At 34.8% G+C, this 24,427-nt stretch overlaps 1 long non-coding RNA gene across 1 annotated transcript; it reads right to left on the bottom strand.

The window, feature by feature from the left end:
- Positions 1-2,308: 2,308 nt before the first annotated feature.
- LOC146746213 (uncharacterized) lies at positions 2,309-3,858 on the bottom strand. The gene is made up of 4 exons (XR_014929141.1): positions 3,807-3,858; positions 3,436-3,571; positions 3,080-3,115; positions 2,309-2,344 (listed from the first exon to the last, which is right to left on the bottom strand). It is a non-coding gene; the product is annotated as an uncharacterized LOC146746213 (long non-coding RNA).
- Between the last annotated feature and the right edge of the window lie 20,569 nt (positions 3,859-24,427).

The following is a 24,427-nucleotide window of genomic DNA, read 5'->3' as shown; positions in this document are numbered from 1 at the left end:
TAGCCACACCTCCAATTCACACTTGCCCAGGGCAAGTGAATTGGGCCTTTAATGAGATATTAATAAAATACATAAATTTCTATCTAGATAAACGTACAACCATAGATAACAGTACAACTAAGTAAAATATTATCTTGGGGGGATATGAGCCCCATGAAATTATGGCAAAGTCCCAGGAGGTGTGTTTGGGGATGGTGGTGGGATCAAAGCATAAAATACTTATTTAGGAAACAGCAATGGAGAAATTGACTTTAAAATAGCGTCAGGAAGAAAACAACAATGAACTGTGAAGTCACATGAACAAAATGTCACATGAGAAACCGGTGAGATTTGTGCAAAAATAGTGGCAAAATATGTAATGGTGGATTTTTGGTTAATTAAAAAAACAGTAACAAGTGGATTGTATAAATTATCTATGGCCAGAAACTAAAACATACTGACAATCGTAAACAGGTATGAGACTGTTTTGTATATTACCTCAATCAATATGGAGCTACCAAGAATGCTCTATTTCAGATTTTGTGGAATAGGGTTATGATTAGAACACCCCCATGGCACAAAGGCAACAGTCTGTCAATAAGATAGGCCAAAAGATCACATCACAGCCATAATGGATAGATCCTGAAATTGATTTTTGATTTCATTTATAATTTATTTGAATAACAAGTCATTAAAAATGACACAGTCCCCGTTAAATTTTTGAAAGTTCTCTTTGTGCTAGTCATATTAAAACGGAATGTTTGACGCGGGCTATCCTTGAAACTTGAGTTTCAAGTGGCGTATACAACAGATTGTTTATTTACATCAAAACATGTGTTCCATGTAGTAGTAATATGGCCAAAAATAAAAACAGCCATTATTCGGCCATCTTTGATCTGATTATGAAACACACTGATATGTATGATGTATGTGCCAAATACGAATGAAAATGGTACATAAATTGTGGAAATACATTTGTATTGTAGTAAGGCCAAAAAGTCAGATGGCTGTCAATCGGCCATCCTTGACCAGATTTTGAAACAAATTGTCATGGACATGCATCCTAACATGTAGAAAGTACATGCATGTGCCAAATTCAATTGAAAACTGACAGAGCACGTCCAAGATACCGCATAAAAAAACAAAAACAAGATGCCTGCCAGTTGACCATCCATCGAAATAAATCGTCATGGACATGTATCCTAACATGTATAATCTATGTACCAAGTTTGAATGACAACTGACAAAGCATGTCCAAAATACAACATTTTCAAAAAACATGATGGCTGCCAGTCGGCCATTTTGAATCGAATCGCTAAACCACTGCATGTGCATATGTCCCACATAAGGTACTAGGCAGATGTAAAGAATGAACAGAATCGATTCACAGGATTCTGAAATATGACTCTGGACAGACTGCTCACGAACGGACAGACACATGGACGAACGGACGGACAGACTCAGGAACTCACGGACGGTCGGGGACATGTATCCTAACATGTATGATCTATGTACTAAATTTGAATGAAAACTGACTAAGCATGTCCAAAATACAACATTTTCAAAAAACAAGATGGCTGCCAGTCGGCCATTTTGAATTGAATTGCTAAACCACTGCATGTGCATATGTCCCACATAAAGTACTAACACATGCAAAGAATGAACGGAATCGGTGCAAGGGATTCTGAGATATGACTCCGGACAGACGCACAGATGCACGTACACACAGACGCACGGACGGAGACCGAATTATAAGTCCCCGTTTTCGGACTTCGTCCGAACGGGGAATAATTATTCCAAACATTTTATTTGACATTGGTAGTGGCGTGATCATTGATTTATGACTCTATACAAATATATTGACAAATAAACAAAAAAGAAGACAGATGGATGTACGACTTAACTACAAGTCAAACAGACAGAAACACTGACAGACATACAGCGTATAGGGCCATAATAATATAAATGGCCTGTGAAGTTACATGACTCTATACATATATGTGAATAACCAGACAAACAGACAGATAGAAACACTGATGTATGTAAGCTGGTAGTTTGCACTACCAAGTGTAAGATAATGACCAACAACAAGTGTTCAAAATTTTGCTATAAAATTAAAGTTTTAAAATTATGATTCTGTACTTAAATGCAAACAAACAAAGGACAGACAGACATACTGATGCATGTAGGCACAAATGTTGGACCATGATTCACAGCATGATTCAAAAGAATTGGCCTGAAAATTGAAAGGACAGAAAGACGAGACTGACTGTATCCCCAGCTGACACTATGTTTCATGGGGCAATAAATCTAAAAACATATCAATAATTACATTCAGTACTTGTGGTACTTTTGTGGTCTGCATCTGAAACAAAACAATATAACTATTAATGCTTTTTACTACAGGTAACACCTGAGCTAAGCAAAACAACCACTGGACATATTCAACAAAGACACTTACAGTGAGTGTAATGAATATTATGATTGTTTTCCACATAAGCACTGCGTGATGTTTACAATTGTACAACAATATTTACATTTGGTCTTTTAGTATATTTTTCAGCGTGAACGTGATCCAGACATCACAGGCATCTCCATTTTTAAGTATGTTTTGTTAAATTTAGTTTGTTATATAATAAATTTATTATTTTAATTTATTTTAGCTTTTTTTCGATAGACAATACTACCAACCATCACTGTGTTGCAGACTTGCAGCCAGTGTAGCTATTATTTGGAAATCTCCTTATCACTGCTTGCATCTATATTGTATGTTCTAAAATAGAATGCAATGAACTTGAGCCAGAACGCTACTTGTCACTGAAGATTCATACTTATACAAATGATATGTGATTACTTCTTTCATTTTCACATTAGTGTTTGCTTGCAAATGTGCATTATATATGCATATAGTAACATGGAAATTTACCCTCTAGCATGATGAAACAAGACTACATGTCATGGAGTGACCAATCATTGTTCTTAGGGTCTGAATTTAAGGACCCTCTTAATATCTACAAGTGAGATAATCAATACTTGACATGTACAAAATGAAAATGCAATATAGGTAACTAATACTGATATGAATTCTTTTTTTACTCACTATCATTGCTTGCTTGGCTACTATTCACTGTATGTCCTGAAATTATGGTTAGGAAAAAAACAACAATTAGTTTGCACATTTGAACTATCAATAAATTTTGTCCTGCAAATACAGTAGCAAAATGACAAAATGTAAAAACGAGAACTACCAAAAAGATTGCATATACAATTTGTAGAAATGGTAAAATGCACACAAAATATTACAAACATTAACAATTGATGTGTCCACAAATGTTTTCTAAAAACATCCTAACCCCCAGATTGGCACATTTCAAATTATGAGTCTAGCAAATACATTGCAGGAGAACAGTGATTACCAAGACTGGAAATATAAACTTTGTTAAAAATCAAACTCACCAGTTTTTTTTGAAGGTGTGTGTTTTTTAATGCTATGACCACACATCACACACTCCATTTTCAGCACTACACGTGCACTTGCCATTGATGCACTTAAGAAATTTGTGCATGCACATAACTGGCAAGAACCAGCACACTAGCATGGAAAAAGTGTTAAAAAAAACATTTCGTTATTATTAAAGAACAACTAATATAACCCAGCATATCCAAGATTGATTGTTGTTTATTGGGGATGGCTGCATGTGCATATTGTCTAGTTGACATGTGTAGTCTTGCTCTCTCTTCAATGAAAGCACAGATACAACGAGTTAAGTATCAACAAATTACAGTATACTCTATAAATATGGAGAGTTTCTAGAAACCATACCTACGCATTGTAGCACGGCAATAAGTAAAAGTTTTGAAGTCAGGCAGCAGGATCTTACTTGACATTTAAATGCCTGATGTCAGTAATATTAACTTTTACTTTTTTCTTTCTTTTTCTGTTTCTAGAAATTGAGCAAGGGTAAATAAATAAATAAATAAATAAATAAATAAATAAATAAATAAATAAACAAATAAATAAATAAATAAATAAATAAATAAATAAAAAGGTATGTCATGTTGGCAGTGAGTCATATGTTATTGTGTTAATAAAATGCATATTATATTATACCAGTATATTGATGGCGTTAATCCATTGATTTGATTGGTCCAAACACAAAATTTGCATATACAATCCATGGTATATTGGCTGATAATGCACGGCTAAACCAAGTGGCCCTGGAACATGAATTGATTACAGGTTTAATACGGAAATACATAAAACCAGTATTATTTGATTTTTAGGGAAATATAGTGGTTGAATTTTAGAAGAATATTAAAAAAAATACTGAATTAAAAACATCTGAAAAGTTATATAACTATAATATTGCTTTTTGTTAATGGTGGGATCCAAGTTGTGAGCGTCGGTCGTTGGGTGATTGTCGTTCGCCACACAAACCTAAACCACCGTCCCTTAACACCGTGAGGTGCCTACACGAACGCCAGAACGCTATGTTCTCAGTGTTGTTACTTTGAGATGGATTGCGAACTTCCAACAAAGAAAACATGATCTTTAAGTACAAGATATAATTGAGGGATTTAATGACATAAAAATGAAAAAAAAAAACTATGAGTCACAGGCAAAAATGTATGCCACCGGTCCGGCAGCGGCAGCTGACAAAATTGCAGTGCACCCGGGTAATTGCCATCTGTTTCAAAAAACACGGGACAACGCAGGATTCGACGACGATATATGGTATTGTAATTCTTCACTATGGGTAAATAAATTACAGGAGATGATGAAGGTAATTTCGAAAGCTACAGATTTGTGCCGAGTGCACACCAACCACTGTATTACTAGAGCGACGGCGTGCAAAGTCTTTCGGCCGGAGTTGAGACAAGGCATATCATGTACGTGTCACAAAAAACGATGCGAAAATCCGATCTTACACCATCAAACTTACCCCAGAACAACGACAAAACTTGTCAGTCATACTGTCACAAAACTTTGGTGAGACCAAAGGTATCCACGTCAGATGTTGGAATTGAGGTCGCTGTGCCGGTCGCCGTACATGATACACCGCGTCCCGCCGAACGTCAAATATCCACAGTTACAAGTAGTATGATGAGTCACAAAACCGGTTTATTTCACAACTGTACTTTCAATGGGCAAATTACAGTCCAAATTGTACAAAAACCGGAATGAAAACGTGGAAAATCCGTTGTTTAAATGATCCAAACTGTACACGACCCTGTATTTCAAATCGCGTTGCGCGCCAGTATAAGGTCAGAAAGGTCATCCTTTGTTATGCTAATTTGTGTGTTTACGCTGCCCTATTCAATGTGGATATGTTTTTTTTTTATGTGGAATAAAAATTAGTTTGTATTCGATTTGAACTGTGTTGCGCATGTAATTTTTGTATGCATTCAGCATACAACTACATACTATTCTTATAAATATTCATGTTCAAGGGCCATAATCATGATCTTTTAGGAGATGAAAGTAAACTCTTTTTTTACAAGTTTTATCGAATTGTCAATATACTGGTATAATATAATAGCAATAACCCCCGCCGAAGTTGGGTATACCACTTGATACTTAATTATATACTCACATGGTCTCTAGGCATACAAGAACATGCCTTATTAGACTGCATTTGCTTTTTATACTGCTTACATAAGCATTTAGAACATTTTCCCCTGGGGATATTTTCACGGTCACAGTCCATTCTGTAATATAAAGAATTCAAGGAGTAAAGCTAACTTATAATAACACTGAACAATATTAATCATTTCTGGAAAGTCTTTCCCTTGCACCCGACCCCTCACTCTATCTCAAAATCTGACCTGCAACTTCCTTAATTCTATTTGTTTGGGGTGGTGGAAGGTAGGGGCAGGGTTAGAGCATGAAGTTAAAAATGAAATCTTTTTTTTTTACTTCCAGGCTCCATGGTTAGAGTTAAGATTGGGGTGGGTACAAATCACAACAAAATACAGGCAACAATTATTCACCTGTCTATAAAAGCCAAACTTTGGTTTCCTTGTATAATAAATCATTTCTTATTTTCCTATTTTTTCCCGGGAAATGACAGAATTATAGGTTACAGTAGTCATATTCGAAAATATCATTCAATTTTCAAATTCGACTCGATGAGTGGGTGACTTCATGTACACAGTTTCGCCACTCTGTGCTAGACTTTAATTCCCATGTTCTTTCCACAACAATATGAATGTCAAATTAAAGTAACCAAATATACGTCAGAAAAAGACTTCAGTCCGACCAATCTGTGCAGTGACGACGATGATTACAACGAACAGCATTTCCAATCCAATAAAATTTTCGAATGAAAATCACTTTTCAAAAATAAAAGTAAATTTTTAAATGCAAATTCATTTTCAAAAGTAAGATGAGGATTTCAATTTGCGATTTTTATTCTTGTTTTTAAATTTTGTATTGTTTTTAATCAACAAAGCCATTTTAAAATGCAAATCAAATATTAATTATAAATGCTAGAAATACGGAAAAAATGAAACACACAAAAAAGTGACACTTTTCACGAAGCACGGTCGTGACCCTCCTCGGTTGCCGTACCTATACTGCGTTTACCACCACTGTTCACTTGATCTGATTTGGAGATATGTCTGTATGGCCTTAATTAATGTCGGCAACATTACTTGTAACGCTAATTTCAAATACTGAAGATCGGTTATTTTACAGAAGAGAGCCATGGGCCGAAACGTCCGCCTTGGTCGAAACTCTTAGCCGGAACGTCCGGGGTCGAAACGTCCGGCATTACACATTACCACACCCATCGAAACAACATATTTAAGTTTTAAATACTGACGATTGCCTACTTACTGAGAACTCGCGATGTCATTGTCCACATAGAGATGCCACTTGTGGTGTCAGCCAATGCCCGATCAGATAACTCAGCTCTGTTAAGCCAGGTGTGAATTCAACTGGTCAGGTGATGTCAATTTACATATATTCTTCACAGACAAATTTAAAAAATGGTAAGCACGGACGTTTTTTTTTCTGCTCTCTGTCAAACTCGTTTCAAAGAGATAACTTTAAAACGAGTTTAATCATACTCTTTTTTCACATAATTCGATAATGAATTGCATGTTGTAATCATAAACGTTATAAGTGGCATTTTGAAACCTCCCAAGTCAAAAATAATACAGCTTTGCCTACTTTTGCCGCAACGTCACTCAGGTTCGCTCACTACAAAGGCATCAGTGTCATGTCAGTTTTCAGTTGCGTTCGCTTCATGTTGCTTCGTTTCAGCGTCGTTGTAGCATTACTTGTAACGTTATTATGTATCGTTGTTTAATTTCGCGGAATAATCTGCCCAAACCTTATAAGCATATATATAACAGAATGGAAAGTGCGTTTCGTTTCGGCAAAAATCAAGTAACTTCTTGCGTTACGTGTTTAGAGTTGACAAAACAATCATTTTCAGAAACGGGGTCTGAATAAAATATATCAATGTCATGTCTTCTATCATCACTATATGACTTCCATGCCATGGAATACAAAGTTAATTCCATTCTAAGTCCGTGAAAATACAAGTACTGTATATAAAAAGACTGGTACAGCTGACTTGCCTTGGAAAGGGTACGGCTTAATGATTCATAACCACGTGCTTAGTTCTCCGCCATTTACTGACTCGTATAACACTCGTGTTATTCACGTTTGTGACGCTCTGAAGTTTTGTGATCGAATGTTGGTTTCAATGATTTTACAGTAATAATGTCATTTGACATTTGTTTAATAAAGAGATTGAATGCACGCAGTTCAGATGGGCATTGCGTCATATATATATTATATATATATATATATATATATAAAAATATGTAAAAAAAAAAACCAACATTCAAATTTGTTATTGGCACTTCATGAATTTTGATAGTTCATTGCCACTTCTAGCGTGCCATGGTTGGCGATAGTTATTGCGCCCTCGCCGACGGAGTCCCTCAAACGCATTGGCGAACGCTCAATAAAATAAATATACCTGAACATGCAAGGTTAATTCTTGTAGTAAAAATGGTACCCCGTGTTATGTACTAATAATGATGCAACAGTAATTTTAAACAAAATAACTTGACCATATGCTATTGGCATGACTGGGCAGATTTCTGTTTTTGAATTTTGACCGATAGTTACAAAAAACAGTACAAATTGACATTTGAGCATATCATCAGATTTTTGGGCATGTCTACATTGATGACATCAGATTGGCTATTTGATTTGAAACTGCTCAATAGTGCTAAAATGTTTGCAAACTTTACATGTCACTGTTTCATGATCTGATTCAAAATGAAGCTTGTGTCATATTTGTATTTGTTTGTTACCCACTTTTTTGATGTACCTGACAGATTTTGTTTACTTGGTAAATAGTTAAAACAATATAGTATACATTCTTCTACTTTACGCCTTGATGACCTAGGTTCAAAATTACCAATTTAGCGGTTATTCGTTTATGACATCCTATGTCATATTTTGTTCAAATCTGTTAGACACGTGTATTTTTTGTATCCTCGAATGTTAATCCAATGATTAATCTAAACTATTATCTTTAAATCGGACGTGCCCAGCTGGATTGATCACATTAATCCAATGATTAATCTAAACTATTATCTTTACCTCGGACGTGCCCAGCTGGATTGATCACATTAATCCAATGATTAATCTAAACTATTATCTTTACCTCGGACGTGTCTGGATTGATCACATTATTCAATGATTAATCTAAACTATTATCTTTACCTCAGACGAGTCTGGATTGATCACATTAATCCAATGATTAATCTAAACTATTATCTTTACCTCGGACGTGTCTGGATTGATCACATTATTCAATGATTAATCTAAACTATTATCTTTACCTCAGACGTGTCTGGATTGATCACATTAATCCAATGATTAATCTAAACTATTATATTTACCTCGGACGTGTCTGGATTGATCACATTATTCAATGATTAATCTAAACTATTATCTTTACCTCGGACGTGTCTGGATTGATCACATTATTCAATGATTAATCTAAACTATTATCTTTACCTCAGACGTGTCTGGATTGATCACATTAATCCAATGATTAATCTAAACTATTATCTTTACCTCGGCCGTGTCTGGATTGATCACATTATTCAATGATTAATCTAAACTATTATCTTTACCTCGGACGTGTCTGGATTGATCACATTATTCAATGATTAATCTAAACTATTATCTTTACCTCGGACGTGCCTGGATTGATCACATTCAACTTCAAACAATTTTTAATAATAATAATTTACGAGCAAATTTTTACGATCAATGAAAGATGACTCAATATCAGCCATTTAAAAAAAACAAAGAAAAAAAAACATAACATTTTTTTCAGTAGTCCGAGCTGGTTTTGATATTTAAAAAAACTTGGAGCTAGCTTTGGCTCCTTTGAAAACCCACATACAGTCAAATTATGCGTAGTTGAGAGCAATAAAATTCACTTCATAAAATGTATGTCTTCATAAAATGTATTCGAAATGGCAAAGCCAGCCAATAGGTAGCCCGAGTTATTAAAATACGACCACACTGTGCTGCACATGTGACACGAAATTCATATTTGTACATTGAAGTTATAAATAACTAATACTCGTGCATTTTCTTCTTTTTTTCAGGATAGTGATACAAGTTCTAGTAGTGACAGTGATATCGGGGTTAGGAGTGATCATGAGGGGAGGGGGTCGGATGAGGGAAGGGGGGAAGTTGATAGTGGTGCGGGTGGTAGTAGGTTTGAGCCAAATTCGGGGCGGGGGAGGGATAGGGATGGGGGTTCGTTGGGACCAGACCGGGAGGGGGGCGCGGGACCGTCCACAGGGTCGGGAGCTGGGGCCCAGGGAAGGGAAACCAGTCAACCAAGACCGCTACCAGGTAAGCATCATTTTAGTTGACTATTAACGGCTGATGTTTTTGTCTCGTAAAATAACATGTCATCAAATATTTTGCAGTGGTACCTTGGTCAATTCATGTAATGTTGTCATCACTCGTGCACCCAAACTGATACCCCAGGTACCAGGAACTATAATTGTAGTGTTTTATTTTTAGTGCAGGATTGGACATTTTTTGACTGCATTTAGGGTGTTTTTTTGGCGTGTTAGGAGGTATTGTTAGTACAATTGGTGATGTGAATCGGGCCTGTTTCAGATTAAAGGGCGGTGATCGTCGCGCCGCGTACTGTTCGATATGGGACTAATAGCGACGTACACAACGCTTGTAAAATACATTGTTTATTTACATGAAATTCGAACACGCGCCGCACGACGACCACCGCGCTTTAATATGGAATGTATTTTGTATATATTTAGGGTAAAATACATATTTAGTCCATTTGAGATGCATTTGGTGTTTGTTTTGGGCGCATTCGAAGAGCGTCCTGTCAGAAAATGGGCGATTGGGGAAAGATAAACTCAATAAAAACAGGATGAGTGAAATGAGCATATGCCCGCGTGTTAGTATCTATCTATCTATCTATCTATATAGATAGATAGATAGATAGATTATATTCAACAGTACCTCAACGCCATGAATCTTATTTTAGGTTTCAGTCGTGTACCATCTGTTAACTAGTTACGTTCCTGTTTACAAAGTGACTCATTTTGTTGTAATTGACCAATAACAATTTTACAGTATCAGCGGACCAATACTCGATTCTTACCTGAAATCGTCCATTCATAAAATAGCTTAATGTGCTAGTTTGCTATCCATGATTTCGTGATACGTTACAAGCTACAAATCAGTTTTACATTAAATGCATAATTGTAAATCTGAATTTCAAATATAGACAAGACTTTGATAATCTCAGTTTATTCACAGATCGAGGTGCAGAAAAGCCAGCTTTTTACCAGTATAGGATGCCCAAGATATTTACAGGAGTTCCATTTGGAGGTGAGCAATATATTGTGATTATACCATGTTATTGAAACGCATGTTCATGTCCCTGGGGCAATTACAACGGTTCCACAAAACACTGCTACAATGTGATATTCCGTATTCAGGAATGGAAATAGAAAGTGTTACCACCATGTATGTAGCGAGTATAGAGCCAAACCTACTACATGGGGTTATTTGGAGCATATTACTGGCCAGACTGAGGATTTATTTCTACTCTACGAACTAGAACCAAACAAGAACATTCAGAGCATAGTGTGCTTTGACCGATTTTGTTCGAAGTTGGTACAAATGTCATAAGAGGCATATGCACAAGTATTGTCTAAGAAAACACGCACGCGCACACGCACGCGCACACACGTACACAATGCCATCACCGGTTTATCAGGGATTCCTGTACCGATTTCTTTCAGACATGAACTTTTCGTATGATGGCTAAATTATGCACTTTTTAGTCCCCGTTCGGACGTAGTCCGAAAACGGGGACTTATGTTTTGACCTCCGTGCGTGCGTGCGTCCGGACCTATATCTTAGAAACGCCTGGACCAATCACAAAACTTTACACATACATCATACATGATATTATACATATGCACGTCAATTTGTTTCACTATCTGATTCAAGATGGCCGAATGGCGGCCATTTTTGTGGTAAAAAAAATCATAAAAATCAAGCATTTCTCGGCTGTTTACAGATGGATTTTGCTCAAACTTGGTATATACATTAGAAATTATGGGACCGTGATGCAAATAATTTTGTTTTTCAGATTAGATTCAAAATGGCCGACTGGTGGCCATTTTGTTTTAATGAATGTTGTTCTCGTGCCATATGTCTGACTTGCTTTCACTGAATATGTTAAAATTTTTAATATCCATTATACATAATGTCATAGATATATACAGTATATTGGTTTGACGATCCTATTAAAAATGGCCGAATGGTGGCCATTTTTTGTGCTAAAAAAATCATCAAATATCAAGCGTTTCTGGCATTTATGGTTGGATTTCGTTCAAACTTGGTACATACATTAGACATAACGGGTTCCTGATGCACATCATTTTATTTTTCAGATCAGATTCAAAATGGCTGACTGGTGGCCATTTTATTTTAATGATTGGACTTTTAGAGCCATATCTCTTAAATGTTTTGACTGATTATATCCAAATTTTATATATTCGTTATACATGATATATAGATATATACATACATACATACATGTATTCAAAATGGCTGATTTTGAATGCTGTTCTCAATATGGACAAGTACTTGTTTGACGATCAGATACAAGTGTCAATCATAATGATAACGAACAGGAACTGTGTCATGCATAGCTTGTTTGTGATTGAATTGAAAATGGTCGATCAAGGTTCATTTTTGTTCACAAAAATGTGAAAATCAACAATTGAAAATATCGAAAGTTTTTCAGGAATTCCTGGATTGCTTTCAATCGAACTTGGCATTAACATTACTCATTATTGGTTAACTGATATATATCACGTATCAGTTATTTTTAGTTGATACACAGTAGTAGAGATACAATACATAATATTATACCTAGTCACATCAATTTGTTTTGCATTTTGATCGAGTGTTTCATTCCCGCATTTATGTACCTGATGAGTGGAAAATGGTTAGCGTATCCGCCCATCATCAGAATGAATGTGGATTCGTCTGCCATGGTTGACTAAACGTTCAGAAGTGCAAATTTGAATATATTCTGCCCACTTGCCAGGGGATGTATTGCGGAGGGGATGTTTTGATTCGGGTTCTATATACTATCCCATTCTCAGCGCACATCCATCTAATCTTTCCTGTCGCAGTGGTTTCCTTTTAACATTTGACTTATTGAGTTGTCTCTTAATTTTCGATTTTGTAACCTTTTGAGCCGAAATAATTGTATGAGTGGGTAATACGGATCTTCAATCCGATATCTAAATACATATTCTAATTTTTAATTAAACTTTTGGCATTTCCATGAAAAAGAAACTAGTTTTAAACATGTTCTTCTTACTGTCTCTCTATATTTGCCTTATAAGAAAACATAACCTTCAATTGAATACAATGCAGAATTGTGACGCAAAAGGAGCTAGTTTTTTTAGGGAAATGATGAATGTCGATCTGGTATTAAAAGGGTTAATTCAGGTTGTGTAATAGTGTGATACACAAGTTAACCTATTTGTCTTTACTTTCAGCTTCCCCTACAGCTCTTCCATATCAGGTACGTGTTCAGTGCTTATTCATATTCATACTAAGTTTTAACTTTGCATCTGATAATGTGTTGCAAGTCATTGCCCGCGTTTAGCACTAAGTTTATGTACACTATTATAAGCAGAATGTATGGACTGACAATGCCATCTGCATAATGAGTTATAATGTAAAGCACTTTAGTGTAGTATACTAGTTGGTAGTAATGAAACACCAACTTTGGAAAATGGCACATTATAATATTATGAATTTAGACATGCCTGGACCATGCATACATTATACGATCCGATAAAAGATGGCAGTAAGACAACAATTTTTGTTTTAAAATCTGATTTTGATGAAAATTGATACACTTTTGTTAGTCTATACGATTGTGTCAAGGAATGAAATCGTGCATATGCCTAAGGCTATGTACCAACTGATTTGACAATGTAGTTGCTTTTAATTTTCACTGTCGAATGCGTTCAACACCTTTAACAAACAGTTCTTCTTGTTATTAATATTTTTTATAATGTACATTAGGTAAATGGAACAAATCAAACATAGTATTTCTTCACAATAAAACATTAAATCCTAGGTGACATATTTAATTTGACGCTTGATGTGGACTTTGCTTAGCATCAGTGTCGTTTATTATGTTCTTAAAGAAAAAGGCGTGCCAAACAACATGACCCCTCAAGAAAAAGCTCTGAAAATGCAGGAGATCTCTAGCAAAGTATTTTGGGTAAAGTATGACATCATAGAATCTGTTCATTGAGAAGGATTTCATATATAACATGAGAAATACTGATGCGAATTAGTTCAAATTTTCGTTGTGCATATAATTATAGTGATTCTGTCATACTTTTTTTTTTTTTTTTTTTTTTTTTTTCACGGTACTCTTTTTTATTCTTATACAATTAACAATACATGAAAAGGAAACAGAACAAAAAGTACAACACAATCACAAATACAAAAAATTATCAGAGTAAGGTAAAGTACATACAATTTGACCTATTCGACTGGAAAATCACTCCATTTATTAACATGATGCTCCATAATATTTTTACGAGTTGCAATATATTTTTCAATTTTATAAATATTCAATACTAAATGTTTTAATACTATGAAACTGAGTAAGGTATCTTGACACCTAGCAGTGTATATAGCCCGTTTAGCAAGTAATATAACCTGATTTGTAATAGTACTAAAATTTCCATCCCCAAGTAGTAATTGATGTTTATCTGGCAGACTGTTTAGATTTAAAAATTTGCCCCAGTTATGAAATACTTTACCCCAAAGCTCCTTTGAATATTGGCAGTCTACAAATAAATGTAGTAAAGTTTCATCTGTTTTTTTACAAAAAGTACACAGGGGAGATGATGCATAAGCTGGGGACATTTTAAATAAAATAAAATTAATATATAGAATATTTCTCAAAATTTTACAATAAAATGCACGTGACTTAGATTCTATTGTAACCTTGTACGGAAGTGCATACAATTTTTTCCAGTCTAAAGTTATAGTAGGAAACAAATTTTGGTAGTATATTTCGCTTTTCGGGGGGGAAAATTTCCTTTTAACTAGTATTTGGGAAAATATTCTCGTAGACATTTTGCTAATAACTATAATTTTACCATCACTAGGAACACTTACCGGGAGAGTGGGTCTAACAACATAAGAACGTTTAATATGCCAAGTTTTCGGAATTGCATCCACAAGACCAAACCATTTTAAAAAAATTGTCGTGCCTTCCAAACGATTAACCAATAGATCCCAAGACAGAATTTTACCATTCTTATCATATAAATCCGTAATATAAACTATACCTATGTTATACAATTCCCTATAAAAGATAGATTTTCCTTGAATAATAATATTTTGATTGTTCCAAATAATCTCACTTGCGATTTCTTGAAGATTTTCCGGGGGTTTATGTAAATTTACTGACGACCATGCATGAAGAACAGACTCATAAAAGGGTGGCAAGTTTATCGGTAACATTTCCCTATTAAAATTACACTGGAACAACAAATTTGCTCCACCTACCGAATTAAGATACCAATCAAAAACTTGTTTCCATGGATGGTAATTTTTATCAAAAAACTTTTTAACCCAATTTGCTTTTGCTCCAACACACATGCTCAATAAATCCGGCATAGCCAAACCCCCCTTTAACATATTACCAATCACAGTGTTTCTGGCGATCTTATCAGGACCGTTCCAGAGGAAATTATAAAACATCGAGTTGAGTTTAACTAATACTGATTTAGGAACGGAAATAAGGTTAAACGTATACAGTAATTTGGAAATAGCTAAGGATCTAATAACTTGTATTTTACCGAGTAAAGATAAATTACGACAAGCCCAAAATTTTAAAAGCTTTCCAACTGACACAAGATATTTTTCACAATTCATTGAAGTCGCAAGATCATCGTTATATGAAAAATATATACCGACAATTTTAACACAATCTGAACACCATTTTAATTTTAAAGGTTCGTCTTTTCGGTGTCTCCAGCTACCTATCCACATTGCTTCCGTTTTATCCGCATTTACCCTCAGCCCAGATACAGTACTAAAACAGTCCAATTTGCTAAATAGTTCCGTAGCAGAAGCCAAGTCTCTAACAAAAGTGGTGAGATCATCTGCATAAGCAGTGTATTTCACTTGATTTGGACCAATCTGAATACCATTTATTTTATTATTTTCAGATATAGCATTTAGTAAAGGTTCCAAACTTAAAATAAACAAAGCAGGAGATAAAGGGTCACCTTGTCTTACACCTCGATTCATGTTAAAATACCCAGTTGAAAAGCCTTTGTTCATTACACAACTTGAGATATCAGAGTAGAAACAATGAATCCAGTTAATAAATGACTCCCCAAAATTATATTTCTTTAGAACAGCAAAAATGTATTGCCATTCCAAAGAGTCAAATGCCTTTTCAAAATCAATGCAAAATAAAATTCCAGGTATATTCCTGTCTTTTGTGTAGTTCATAAGGTCATCTATCAGACGTGCACAGTCACCTATATATCTACCTTTAACAAAAGCAGACTGGAGTTCAGAAATAAGGGAGGGTAATACTTTCTCCACTCTCAAGGCAACACATTTAGCCGCAATCTTATAATCCAAATTTAACAGCGATATGGGGCGCCAATTTTTAATGTATCTGAGGTCCTTTCCTTCTTTAGGGAGTAATGATATCACTGCCTGTCTTTGTGTAATTGATAATTTACCCACCTCATACCCATAATTCAATGCTTTCACCACACAGGGTCCCACCAAAGCCCAAAATGTTTTATAAAATTCGGCACTAAGACCATCATTCCCCGGTGTTTTATTATTTTATTATTTATTATTCTGTCATACTTTACCCATAATCCTTTGCCGAAGAATCAAGATGGCGGACTACACAAATTGATGAAAAGTTTAATATCTAGAGAATGAAAAGTGATATAGAAAACTGTAAATTGCATGATCTTGCATTTACCGAGCTCTTTTATCTGGGAGTATTGTTAGCCTTGACCTTTCCTTTAAAGGCATTGGCATTAACATGACATATATTCAAATGTGTTTATATTTAGTTACTACCATATTAATTCAATATACGCGTTTTTTTCAGCCAAGGCTGGAAGAAGCCAAGGTATGTAATTCGTTACATTACTGTCATGTGTGTGAAGACAATGCCTACACATCCATGTCTAAGTTAAATAACATGTATTTAAGGAAGTTATAAATCATTGGCTTATGATCGATGTCGTTATTTTGTTAATTATCAGTATCGCTGTTATGCAGCCAATTATCAGATATCTGTAAAATGGAATTTGCAGTGAGGGAATTCGAAGGTGCAGGGGAAGTGTCATGTGATCAGATGACATGGAAGATGAAGAAACATGCAGTGAAAGGTGTACACGTACACCTATTATTCGGCCTTGATAACAATCTGTTATAATTATTTCTATACCAGGAAACTGAATCTTCTGAATCAGAAGAGGGTGAAATAGTATCAGATTTAGAAGAAGGCGAAATAGGTACGTTTGTGGGCATTTAAAGTGATGATAAACCCCAAGATGTGGTATACTTGGGGTTTATTTTGATGTGATGCATCACATTTGGGATATGACGCAGAACACCTGTACTCACATTATGTAGTGAAAACTCCGTAATATTTAACTTGGAGAAACATTTCGAACAATGTAAAGTTTATATAATTGTATAGTTTAAATGATACGAAATATAAATAATGTATATAAGTGGTGACCAGCGGTTATAATGAGTATGCAAGTGGGGATAATGTTATCAGTAATGTGTTGTGTATACAATTTGGAAGTTACATCGACAGTTACTTGTGTATACAATTGGGGTCTGACATTGACGGTGGAAACTGGTTGACTGCACAATGTTTTCCTTGAGCAAGCAGCAGTCATCGTGTGGCCAGAAATTGAGCAGCAATATACGGCTGATGTATAAGTTTGAAGTTAAGCAAAATGACTGTGTAGCATATATAAATTAGTATATATATATATAGATTGAAGTATAGACTTGTAATATAGTGTAATATAGTTTGTAATAATATTTTATTTGTTTGTAAAGTAACTACAGTACTTAGTTTTCAGCTAAGGTCGCTAGTACCAAGTTTTACTATTTCAACTGTATCAGACAATTAGTAAATATAATGCTGCTATTCGTGATTTATTGGTACAAATCTCGGATCTGTTTAACAGCTAAACGCATCGTGTAAAACTTTAGTTTCTCTAACATACCTTTGATAATTACTTTGTTTTGTTTCAGGTCGAAAGCGTCAACACAACGACGAAGGTGAGTAATATTATTATTTTTCTTTATTTCAGACTGTCAAGCATTTGAAAGTCCATATATGTCGTATGACAAATAAATAAATGAACAAAATGTATATGTATATAGGTCAGTGTGCGTATGGCAACATTAATAGTACAAAATATTATTCCAAGGCAGACTTCAACAGACATCAGAGTTACATAAGCTCACCAACAGACTGTTATCAGAGGTGTATATACGCTCTCTAAATTTAAATAAAAGATTTCGAAAAAAAAATCGTAAAAAGACTTGACATGATTGTATACAAACATATGATTTACACTATAATCACGCGAGTAATGAAAAAACGGCGAAACAAGTTATTATAAAATACATGCAAAGCATCAAGGTTCAACTTCCGAAAGGAGGACCATAGTTGACGGCAGAAAGTTGTAACAAAAAGTTCACAATCAGGTTTTAAAATCGTACAGTGGATAATTTGGAGCATATTTACTGTCCAGATATGGCGTAATTTTTATGGAATGAAACACTTCTTTGGATCATTAACATATTACTTTACTTTGTTGGTATTTAGTTGCTATAAGTCAAAGCAGGGACAATATACACTCCAAATGGCTTTAGTTATTTTTACTAGTGCTATAAAGCATGTTACTACTTACGATGGTGAATATCTAACAAATGATCGTAAGGTATGATGATCATCATTGGAATGACAAGGCTCATGATTATGATTACAAAGTGTTATTATACTTTATCGTAATGCATTTAAATTTCGAAATTTTTGTTCGTATTTTAGTACAAGTTTAATTTACGACCAAGTGGACATATTTTTTTCTTGAGTACAATACTTGAAAATCATTTTGTGTGATGTACGTCAGTTGAAAATCATTTCTGTTATTTTATTAGGGGAAAATGTAAAGACACCTAAACGGGTAAGTGCCACCCTATATTCATGTTACTATTAATTCAGTTTGTGTTATTACAAATTTGTTGGCGTGATAGTGTGTTCTCTTGCTCAGACTTGCCTTGTGATGTGTAAATTTAACATATTTCGGGAAACGTGCGTGTCTTATCTCCTTGAAAGATACTCTAAACTTTCGTGAACTGCCTAGAACTGACCTTAATAGCCCGGTCACCATACCAATATTGCATGGTGTTCATCTCTACGACATTTATCTCGTTTCTTAATTCGGAAAAAAATATATTGTATAGAACTTGGTAATCTATATCTCTATCATGGTGAAACCAAACATGTTATATTCTGCATATCGGCATTGTATTGGAAAATGACCTGCACAATTAAATTATATCAGAAAACATTTGCACATTACAGCTTGATACAATACCCGACTGGAGATAAATTATATCAGCCAATCACCAGACTGGTTACGAACCACACAGAGTTTAAGACTCGCTTAGCCTCGCTCAACTGGTTCGTAACCAGTTTTGTGATTGGTTGACACATTCTGAATAGGCCACGCCTCCAACTGTGCCGTGCTTTCGGGCAACCGTTAATTATTCATGGAGTCAATTTGTGTAGTTTTCTTGATTTATTCTGCATTTATCGGTAAAACTTAAGCATGGCTTTGGCGAAATTTGAAAGCAACAAATATTCTTCAAGCTGGTATTCTTTTTTAGTTTTTAGTTTTCATTCTGTTTGACTGTGTTTTAGAGTTTAAACAATGTGAGCTGGCTAGAGCTTTCATCCTTTGTCTATTACTTACACACTTACCATTTATGACTCCCGTGTGCGAAGCACACAATGGGTGTCAGTCTTTGCAAGTTAGTGTGTCTGTATGTGTGTGTCCGTGTCCGTCAGTCTGGTCCACTGATATCTCAAGAACCATACATCTGTTTTTGATGAAATTTGGGGCATAGATATTCTGGCTCAATACAGACTTGTTTAGGTTTTTGTAGTAACCATGCATATTAATTACCTAATTTAATAATTAGCTCATGTTAGCTGTTCCATGACTATAGAACCGCTCGTTAGATTTTTGAAGAAACTTGGTACAAAGATGCTCTGAACTTATGCATAGATTTTGAATAATTTTAGGTGAAAATATGTACATATTAATTACCTGATTTGCATAATAATTAGTACATTTTCGGCTTTTCCACTGATATCTAAAGTACTAATCATCACATTTCAATGAGATTAGGTACCTGGATGTAATAGGACGCTGCACAAACCTGTTTTTAGGATCAAATTAGTACATATTAATCACTCAATTTGCATAATTAATTTTCAGCTTTTGATATTTCAAGTAGTAAGCATTTATATTTAAATGAATCTTGGTATATAGATACTCAAGGACTATGCAGAGATAGATTGTTTTGGGATAAATATTTGTGCATAATAATCACATAATTTGCATAATTAATTTTAAGTTATTCCACTGATGCCTCGAGTACTAATTATCGCATTCAATAAATCTAGACTATGCAGAGAGCCAATTAGTTTTCGGTATATATTCATTTAATCACCTAATTTCTATAATTAATCAATTTTCACACTGATATCTCAAGTACTCATCATAACATTTCAATAAAACTTTCTACATAGATGCTCTAGGACAATATACAGACTTGATTAATTTTGGGTTGATATCTGTTCATATTATTTACCTAATTTGCATAATTAACCAATTTAAAGCTTTCAAACTGAAATCTAAAGTACTAATTATTCCATTTCAATGTGATTTAGTACAAAAGATGCTCTAGGACAATGTAGAAATCTGATTAGCTTTGGGTTAAAATCTGGTAGCATATAATTAGCATATTAATTCATAATTTATTGGTTCTGATCACATTTCAATGAAACTTGGTACATAAATGGTCTGTTACATTGCGCAGATTGTTTATTAAATTATGTTATGGTATAGCATCAATGAACATCTGAAGTATATATATGCTTGTTATTTATATTGACGTAATACTATCAATTTTGTTTTTAGCCAAGGTTAGAGGAAGCGACGGTATGTAGAACTAGTAATGTATTCGTTTAAGTGTACTTAAGCATAAAAATATTATAAGAATTATTTTGGGAAGGATAATTATTCGTTTGTTTGAATTTCATCACTGTTTTCCAGTTATTACGAATAACTTTAATTACTAGATACTTGTTAAATATAAGCTACAGAGTTTGAATGAGAGATGAAATAATAAGTAACATTGATGCTCAAGATTACTTTTTAAAATCTACTTTAATACGCAATAATTATTTCAATACAAGGATGAAGAACATGAATCCGCAGAAGAAGGTGAAATTCGGGAGCAACGAGAAGAAGGTGAACTCCCAGAACGTGAACTCCCAGAACGTGGAGACCAGCAGCAGCAGCAACAACAACAACAGCAGAACCGCCTATATGCGCAGTGGCAACATCTAACACGGAGAGCAGGACATTTGCAGCGATTACAACAACATCTACAACAGCAGCAACACCACCAACAACACATCCAAGAACATCTACAGCAACAACAGCGACTATGGCGACAACAGCAGCTGGATCAGCAGCAGGAGCAACAACAGCAGGCACGTCAACTATGGCACGAGCAACAACAGCAGCTTCAGCAACATTGGCAGGAGCTACTGCAACATCAACATCAGTTGAAAGAACAGCAACAACAACAGCAACAACTTCAGCAGCAGCTAATGCAACAACAGCAGCAGCTACAGCAGCAGCAAGAACAACAGCAGCAGCGCCAACAAATGTTGCAACAGCGGGAGCAGCAACTTCAGGTACTACAGCAACAAATTGTGCAGCAGCAGCAACAGCAGCAAGAACAGCAACAACATAAACCACAGCAACAGGTAATTGTGCAAATTCCCTTTCATTTCTCTTTATTATCATGTAATACAGTTCAGCTATAATATAACTTGGCTAATATAATTTAGGCCAAATTTGCCTCTGCATTAAATTATCATTGGCAAATTTAATCCTGTTCTGTCAGGGTGAGCTTGACGTTAGTGATGTAGTGTTATATGTGTATACTGTTAACATACACTAATTAAATCATGATTTTCTTTGAATTTAGTAGATGCACTTAAATAACTGTCTATGGTCAAATTAAGAATTATTTAATGTCCCAGCATATAATGCATATGCGATGCATACAGTACCCGCTAGACTTGAATCGAAACTGAACATTGCTTTGATTCAAAATTGTATTTGTGCGTGCGTGCGTGCGTGTGCGTGTGGGTGTGTGTGTGTGTGTGTGTGTGTGTGAACACACAATGGCTATCCCGCCTGTATAAACGTGAGCATGACTCATATAATTTTATTGGAACTTAATTAATAAATGCTATTAGATTATGTGTACACAAAATGCCGTTCACGAAAATTAAAAAAATCGTCAAGAATGTTTCAATAATATAAGTATAGCGTTTTCCCGATCATTTTATCTGTGCAAATTACTTTTAATTAATTTCAAATTTCAATGAAAGGTTCATGTTTAATTACTTAATTTGCTTTAATCAACCCATTTTTTCTGATATAAGATGTATTCCTTCCTGGTTGTATTATAACATATAATTTGTTAAATGTTATTTCATTTTAAATATCCCCATTTTCCCCCACGCGTGCCCTCAACACATATCACAAATTGATAACCAGAGACGAACAGCACATAACATTAGATACAATTTAACGCCTGGAGAGCAGTGGGATTTGCACCCTGTTGAACAAGTTATACCTTGTAGATATTAGTGCTTATTGACAAACGCTAGATCGTCACTTAGCTTCACAACGAGTTTTACGTCTTGTTTTCGTCAAGTCATTGTAAATAATCAGGGGCTCAAAAATTCTAAATGATATTCAATATTTTTAAAATAAAACTGCGATGTACAAAGAACGCTAAGGCCACAAACGATATATTTTTTACTAAATTTGTTCGAATTGATAGGTAAGTTGAATTCAGTTCAGTGCTTATCAGACTCCCATATAAATACAATTCCGGATGTAAATTTGCCAGCGACAACATTTCAAAAGCATATTTTTATCTTATAAAAAATAAATACCAACAATTACACTTTCTGAACGCACGACGTAAAACCATCAATGCAACTAATGTCATTCAGTTGTCTCTTCTGCCCGGACGGATTTCACATGCGTACACCACTGAACTTATGTAGTACATGTCACCGTGACTACCCCTCTCCTAACGTCAATCAAGAATAAACTAACATCAATGCTCGGAGGTTTCTACAAGCGCTTCAAGGTTCAGTTATTGACTAAATTAGATACTGTACAAGACAGGTTACTACGTGAACAAATCCAGAATAGTATTATATTAATGATGCTAGCTGGGTTGTTAATACAACGTGTAGTTTAATTTCAATAATTTATTCCAGAAAACACTAGACAACTCTCATTGCGACGCAAGGTCACTGCACTACTACTAATTTGTGTATCGATAATACATAACTTGTAATAACTTCTTGCATCTTTAGGAATATCAATATTTCCATTGATTTATTTAAATGAACTGTCAAAACTAGGCTAAGTCAAAGAAGCGATAGAGAGAGAATAAAGTTGTTCAGTCAGGGACTGCTGACGATAATTTATTTGATAAACCGGCGCTTGGTTGACGCATGCGCAGAAGCCATCTGATTTACAGCAATGAAACATTTGTAATAACGGGCATATATATGGATATGCAGGTAAAATAATATAAATAATTGAAACGTTAACACTGAAGATTTCTAAACATTAGTAAAAGTTAATCTAGGTCTATACATTTCCTATTGAACTGGTTGAAATTGTCAGAACCATGTTTTAGAGCTCTCGATTTACTTTTTTCAATCTTTACTTGGTGACAGCCCATGTACGTTTACACTGACTTGACTAGATGAGGGTTAAAAGCTAATTGCGTATTTACATGTTTTTGTTCACGAATTAATTTTATTATTAAGGCAACTTTTAGCCAGTTTTAGATTAATGCAGTTGGTCAATATAAATATTTATTCTGTTCAGCACAATTGGTAATAAAACAGAGGCACAGGCCAAGTTATAGCACTATATACAGATGTTAAAACTACATCCAAAAAGCATGAAGAAAAAGACAAAAAAACAAATTGTGAGATAATATAACCAGTTAATTCCCACAGCATATTTTTAAAACAAATGAAATAAGACCGGTTAGTATTGTCACAATATTGTTCCTGGTGTATTAATTGTGCACATTCCCAGTGTATAGTAGATGACACACCACACTTGGACAGGTTACCAATTTAGTTACAAAGAAATGCGCTTATAGTTTATGCAATAGAAAATATGCTTATCTACTATCAACATGTTTTATACACATGCTAATACAGATATCTAGCATTTATTTAATTTACATCTTTGGGAAAAATAATGAAGTGTAGTTTGTTTTCTTTCTGAATTGTTATTCATTATTTATTATACCTTGATTCACAAAAGAAAATGCTGTAGTAGTTATGCTATGCTTATATATTTTGCAGGCATACTCACCAACGGATTCGCCTGCCAGTCCAAGTGGTGGATCAGAGCCCAGTTTTGGTGGATTGTCAGATGATTC

This window comes from Saccoglossus kowalevskii, chromosome 4 (assembly GCF_978046115.1).
Source record: "Saccoglossus kowalevskii chromosome 4, keSacKowa6.1, whole genome shotgun sequence".
NCBI classification, from domain to species: domain Eukaryota; kingdom Metazoa; phylum Hemichordata; class Enteropneusta; family Harrimaniidae; genus Saccoglossus; species Saccoglossus kowalevskii.
Note: the sequence above shows the minus strand (reverse complement) of the source record. Positions and strands in the feature narration are given on the sequence as shown.